Here is a 5,769-nt window from a genome sequence, read left to right on the forward strand (position 1 = left end):
ACCTCGTGTTGGAAAGATCCTGATACATATATCCAATTGGATGTACGTTAGCATTAACTATTATTGTTGACATTACCCTTGAGGTAAAACATTGGGAGGCAACACTATAAGCCCCTATCTTTCTGTGTGTCCGATTAAAACTCCATAACCACAAGTATTGTGTGAGTGTCAGCAATTGTGAAAGATTGAATGATAGTTGAGTATGTGGACTTGCTGAAAAGCTCTTATGTTGACTCTTTCTTATGTTATGATAAATTGCGATTGCTTCAGTGACTGAGATTATGGTTTGCTAGTTCTCAATGAAGTTTCTGAACCATACTTGACATTGTGAATAGATTGTTACTTGAGCATAAGAAATTATATACTACCGCGTTAGGGCACACCGAGCGCCGTTACTTGTCATGTCTTGCATCTTCATGCTTATGTTTGCATTGTATTCATTGTTTCTTCTCCCTCTTCTCTCCGGTAGACTAGGAGACCGAAGCTGCTGCTGCCCAGTTCGACTACGGAGTTGACGACCCCTCCTTGCCAGAGCAACCAGGCAAGCTCCCCCCCCCCTTGATCACCAGATATCGCCTATTCTTCTCTCTAGTGCTTGCATTAGAGTAGTCTAGCATGTTACTGTTTGGTTAATCCTATTCTGTTGCATAGCCTGTCATTGTTGCTACAGTTGTTGATACCTTACCCGCAATCCTAAATGCTTAGTATAGGATGCTAGTTTATCATTAGTGGCCCTACATTCTTGTCAGTCTGCCTTGCTATACTATCAGGCCGTGATCACTTGGGAGGTGATCACAGGTATATACTATATTTACATGCTATACAGATGGTGACTAAAGTCGGGTCGGCTCGTTGAGTACCCGCAAGTGATTCGGATATGGGGGCTGAAAGGACAGGTGGCTCCATCCCGATATAGAGGTGGGCCTGGGTTCCCTACGGCCCCCGACTGTTACTTTGTGGTGGAGCGATAGGGCAGGTTGAGACCACCTAGGAGACAGGTGGGCCTGGCCCTGGTCGGCGTTCGTAGTTATTTCATAATAACATGGTTAACGAGATCTTGGTATTTGATCTGAGTTGGGTCGTTGACCTTATCCGCACTAACCGCCACGTGGGACAAGATATGGGCAACCGGCGTCGTGGTATCAGCCGAAGCCTTCTTGACGTCAGCGACTGAGCGGCGCGCACCGGGTTGGATCACGTAACGCAACTTCCTTTGTAATGGAGGTTGCTAGGTCTGCTCACCGGCCGCGTTCGCAACGTGCAGGTGGATTTAGACCGACGTGCAATGGGCGATGGGCCCAGACCCCTGCAGCAGTGGATTTAGACCGACGTGCTGACCTCTTTATTGTGCCTAGATAGGGCTGTGACTTATTGATCTCCCGAGGTCGGAACATGACCCAGGAAAGTGTGCCCGGCCAGAGGGATCGAGCGTGTCGGGTAATCTGGTGCACCCCTGCAGGGAAGTTGATCTATTCGAATAGCCGTGTCCACGATAATAGGCGACCCGGATTTGTACCTTGACCTTATGTCAACTAGAACCGGATACTTAATAAAACACACCCAGACAAGTTCTAGAGACATCCCGGTGATTGCTTTCCCACAGGGCGACGAGGGGAGGATCGCCGGGTAGGATTATGCTATGCGATGCTACTTGGAGGACTTCAATCTACTCTCTTCTACTGCTGCAAGATGGAGTCTGTCAGAAGCGTAACCTTCGATAGGACTAGCTATCCCACCTATATTGCCTCTTACACATATATTGCCTCTTCGTAGTGTAGATCCTTGCTTGCGAGTACTTTGGATGAGTACTCACGATTGCTTGGCTCCCTCTTTTCCCCCCATTTCCTCTTCTTCCCAGTCGTCGCAACCAGACGTTCGAGCCCAGGAGCCAGACACCACCATCGACGATGACTCCTGCTACACTGGAGGTGCCTACTACTACGTGTAGGCCGCTGACGACGACCAGGAGTAGTTTAGGAGGATCCCAGGCAAGAGGCCTTCGTCTCTTTCGATCTGTATCCCAGTTTGTGCTAGCCATCTTATGGCACCTTTTCTAACTTATGTCTGTACTCATATATTGTTGCTTCCGCAGACTCGTTTATGTCGAGTACTTGCATTCGAGCCCTCGAGGCCCCTGGCTTGTAATATGGTGCTTGTTTGATTTATTTTATTTTTAGAGTTGTGTTGTGATATCTTCCCTTTAGTCCCTGATCTTGATCGTACACATTTGCGTGCATGATTAGTGTATGATTGAATCGGGGGTGTCATAGTGTATTAACTTACAAAAATCCTCTATTTTCTTTGGTAAGGGCACTCAGGAAGGCATGAAACGTCAGTTGCGAAACATTATTGGTGTTCATAATGAGGCACTCGGTGAGCGTTACTTGGGTCTCCCAACACTGGTTGGGAGATCAAAGGATGGTACTTTCAGATATGTCACGGAGTGCTCAAAGGGTTAGGTCAATGGACTGAAGGTACATGGGCTTTCAAAGGCGGCGTGGGAGGTACTCGTTAAATCTGTACTCCAAGCTACACCAACCTACACTATGAGTTGTTTCCACCTCACAAAGAAAATGTGCCGGAACCTGACCTCTATCTCGTCAAAATTCTGGTGGGGGTAACAAATGGTGATAAAAAGGTGCATTGGATTTCTTGGGAGAAGATGTGTGAGGTCAAGCGGGATGGAGGACTTGGTTTCCGTGACCCGGAAGCTTTCAACCAAGCTCTATTGGCTAAATAGGCATGGAGGATCTTACAATACCCAACATCTTTATGTGCTCGGGTTCTTAAGGCAAGGTACTTTTCGGATACTATGATTATGTTGGCCACTTGTCCCTCAGGAGTATTTTTAAGTTCTCGGAGTATCCTCCATGGGCGTGATCTTTTGAGAGAAGGACTCATTTGGAGGGTCGGTGATGGAACAAGAATAAACATACACCATGACAAATGGATCCCGAGAAGCGGAAGCATGAGGCCACTCAGGGCTATTTTTCTACAGGGTATAACTAAGGTGGCTAATCTGATGGTGGCTGCTGGCAATGCATGGAACAATACCAGAATTGATGAAATGTTCTCGCCGGACGATGCGCTAGATATCAAGAAGATAGCTATTGGGGGACCGACAATGGACGACTGTCTAGCATGGAACTACACGATGAATGGCATCTTTATGGTGCGCTCCGCTTATCACTTGAAGATAACCATGAATAAGCTGAAAACTGGACGGTCGAAATCAGCTAGTTCAGTTAACAAACATCAAGGATACTTGGGCCTCTGGGATACAAGCGCACCAAACAAGGCTAAGATTCACACGTGGAGAGTTATAAGGAATGGTTTGGCGGTAGGTGCGGGACTACTGCGCCGGAGGATCAAACCAGGAGTGTTATGTGCCATGTGTGGGCGTGAGGAGACTATCATGCACAGATTTTGGTCTTGCCAACATTCAATCCAGTTTTAGAACCAGTTGCGTTCAGAAAAGGGAGTCATGGTGGTAGCCCCACCAGGTTTCACAGGCTCCCAGAGCGAGATGGCGAATTGGCTGCTAGGGTGATTTGCTAAGGCTCATGCAGATGAGCGGGAGGTGATGATCCATGCGGTTTATGCCCTATGGCTGGCACGGAATGAGACAAAAGAACGACAAGAGAATTGATGAACCACATGAAATAATAGAGATGGTTTGCTCTTTCATGAGAGAATGGCGGGAGGTTCACGAGAGGCCGGCCTAGGAGGCCAAAATTGCTGTTATGCAGTGATGGATGGTGCCGGAGGAGTGGTGGATCAAGGCCAACGCTGACGGAGCCACATCCAAGTTTGGTGGCCACACTGGAGGAGGCGTGGTGCTTCGAGATTATAACGGTGCTTTTCTTGCAGGAGCGTGCCACTTCTTCCCTCATGTTGCGGAGGCCGAAGATGCCGGGATTAAGGCATGCAAGAGAGCCCTTTTGGTGGCTGCAGAGATCAAAGTCTCGAGGATTCACCTAGAGCTGGACAGCCAGGCCCTTGTGCAAATGATCAACAGCCCGGAGAGGATCTTGGCAGCGACATGATCATGGGTGGAGGAGATCAAGACCATGCTTCGGTCTTTCGAGGATTTTAGAGTTTCGTGGGTGAGGCGTTCTGCTAATGTTGCCTTGCATAAGTTAGCTAAGATAGGTGTAGGAGAAGAACTTTGTAAGGTGCAGCTTGGGTCACCTCTAGATTGCATTCTCGACGTGATTGCAGACGAGATTATGGGCCGGCCAAATAGCCTCACAAATTATTTTGACACGTCCCGGCGCAGTTTTTCAAGTGTCTAGTCTAGATGTTTTAATAAAGTGCCATGTCTAGATTATAAGTAATAACACCATGAATACCAATGTAATTATTATCCCTCTGCAATTCTTCGGTTGATGATCGGCCCTCAGTTACTGTTGTATGATGGTAGGAACACGTTAAGGTTCAAGATCTGTTAGGCTTGTCACAATGGGAGTATCATAGCTAGTATTATGCATTGCCAACTAGACATTTTTGTTGAGGTGGCACACAATGAAATGAGGAGAGAGAATTGAGTACTTTTCATGATATTATGATACTGTATTATATTAAATGATGTAGTAATAGTGCCATGCATGATAATAAATGATGCCAATTTGATATGAAGCTACGATACTATGCATTATGAAGGTATTATCACACACTAGTATCATCTGCATAATACATACTCTTCCCATTATGACCAGCTTTAAACGGGGTAAAATGGATGAAAGTGTCAAATGGGGTAAAACTAGAATTTGCTCTATTATTTGCTATGCCTAGTTTTAGTTGTGCTATTACCACTTACTTTGGAGTATATCCCATCTCAAGCTCGTCATAATGAGAGTATCATAAATAGTATCATACATACCAATTAGACATTTTTTTGCTAGAAGTGACACACAATTAAATGAAGAAAGAGATAATTGAGTAACGTGATATGATACTGTATCATATTGAATGATGTACTATTATGTGTCACATCTAACGATAATTGAGTCACTATGATACCAAATTACTCCCTGCATTTTTATTTACTTTACATATTAGCTTTGGTCAAAGTCAAACTTTGTAAACTTTGACTAAGTTTATAGAAAAAATATGAATATTTACAATAACAAATCTATATGATATGAAAACATGTTTAGTAATGAATATAATGGTATTGATTTGTTATTGTATATATTTAAATTTTTGTCTATAAACTTTATCAAAGTTTATAAAGTTTGACTTTGACAAAGCTAATATGCGGACTAAATAAAAACGAAGCGAATATAACACTATGCACTGTAGAAGTAGTATCATACACTATTATCATATGCATGATAAATGCCCGTGCGTTGCAACGAAAGAATTATATAACTATGCTCTCCTATAGCTTCTTTTAATCTCACAAATTATTCCAATTAATATCAACGTATGCTCACGATTAGAGGATGCATCTCCTCCGTTTTGGTTGATTCCCGAGTTTGCTTGTTGCCAAGCCACTCGCGAGTCGCGACCGTATCTAATTGGTAGAATCTTTATCTTTACATATATATATATATATATATATATATATATATATATATATATATATATATATATATATATATATAGGGAAAATCCATCCTACCACCCGGTGGTAGTTACCCCACATGTCTCATATACTATCATGTGGTACTATATATACTATTTTATTATTTTAAATATGTTCATATACTATATCTAAGATATTTCAAAGCAAGTTACAAGAAAAAATTGCATATGAGCCCATAG

The sequence above is a fragment of the Triticum aestivum genome, chromosome 4A (genome assembly GCF_018294505.1).
Source record: "Triticum aestivum cultivar Chinese Spring chromosome 4A, IWGSC CS RefSeq v2.1, whole genome shotgun sequence".
Lineage (NCBI taxonomy): Eukaryota > Viridiplantae > Streptophyta > Magnoliopsida > Poales > Poaceae > Triticum > Triticum aestivum.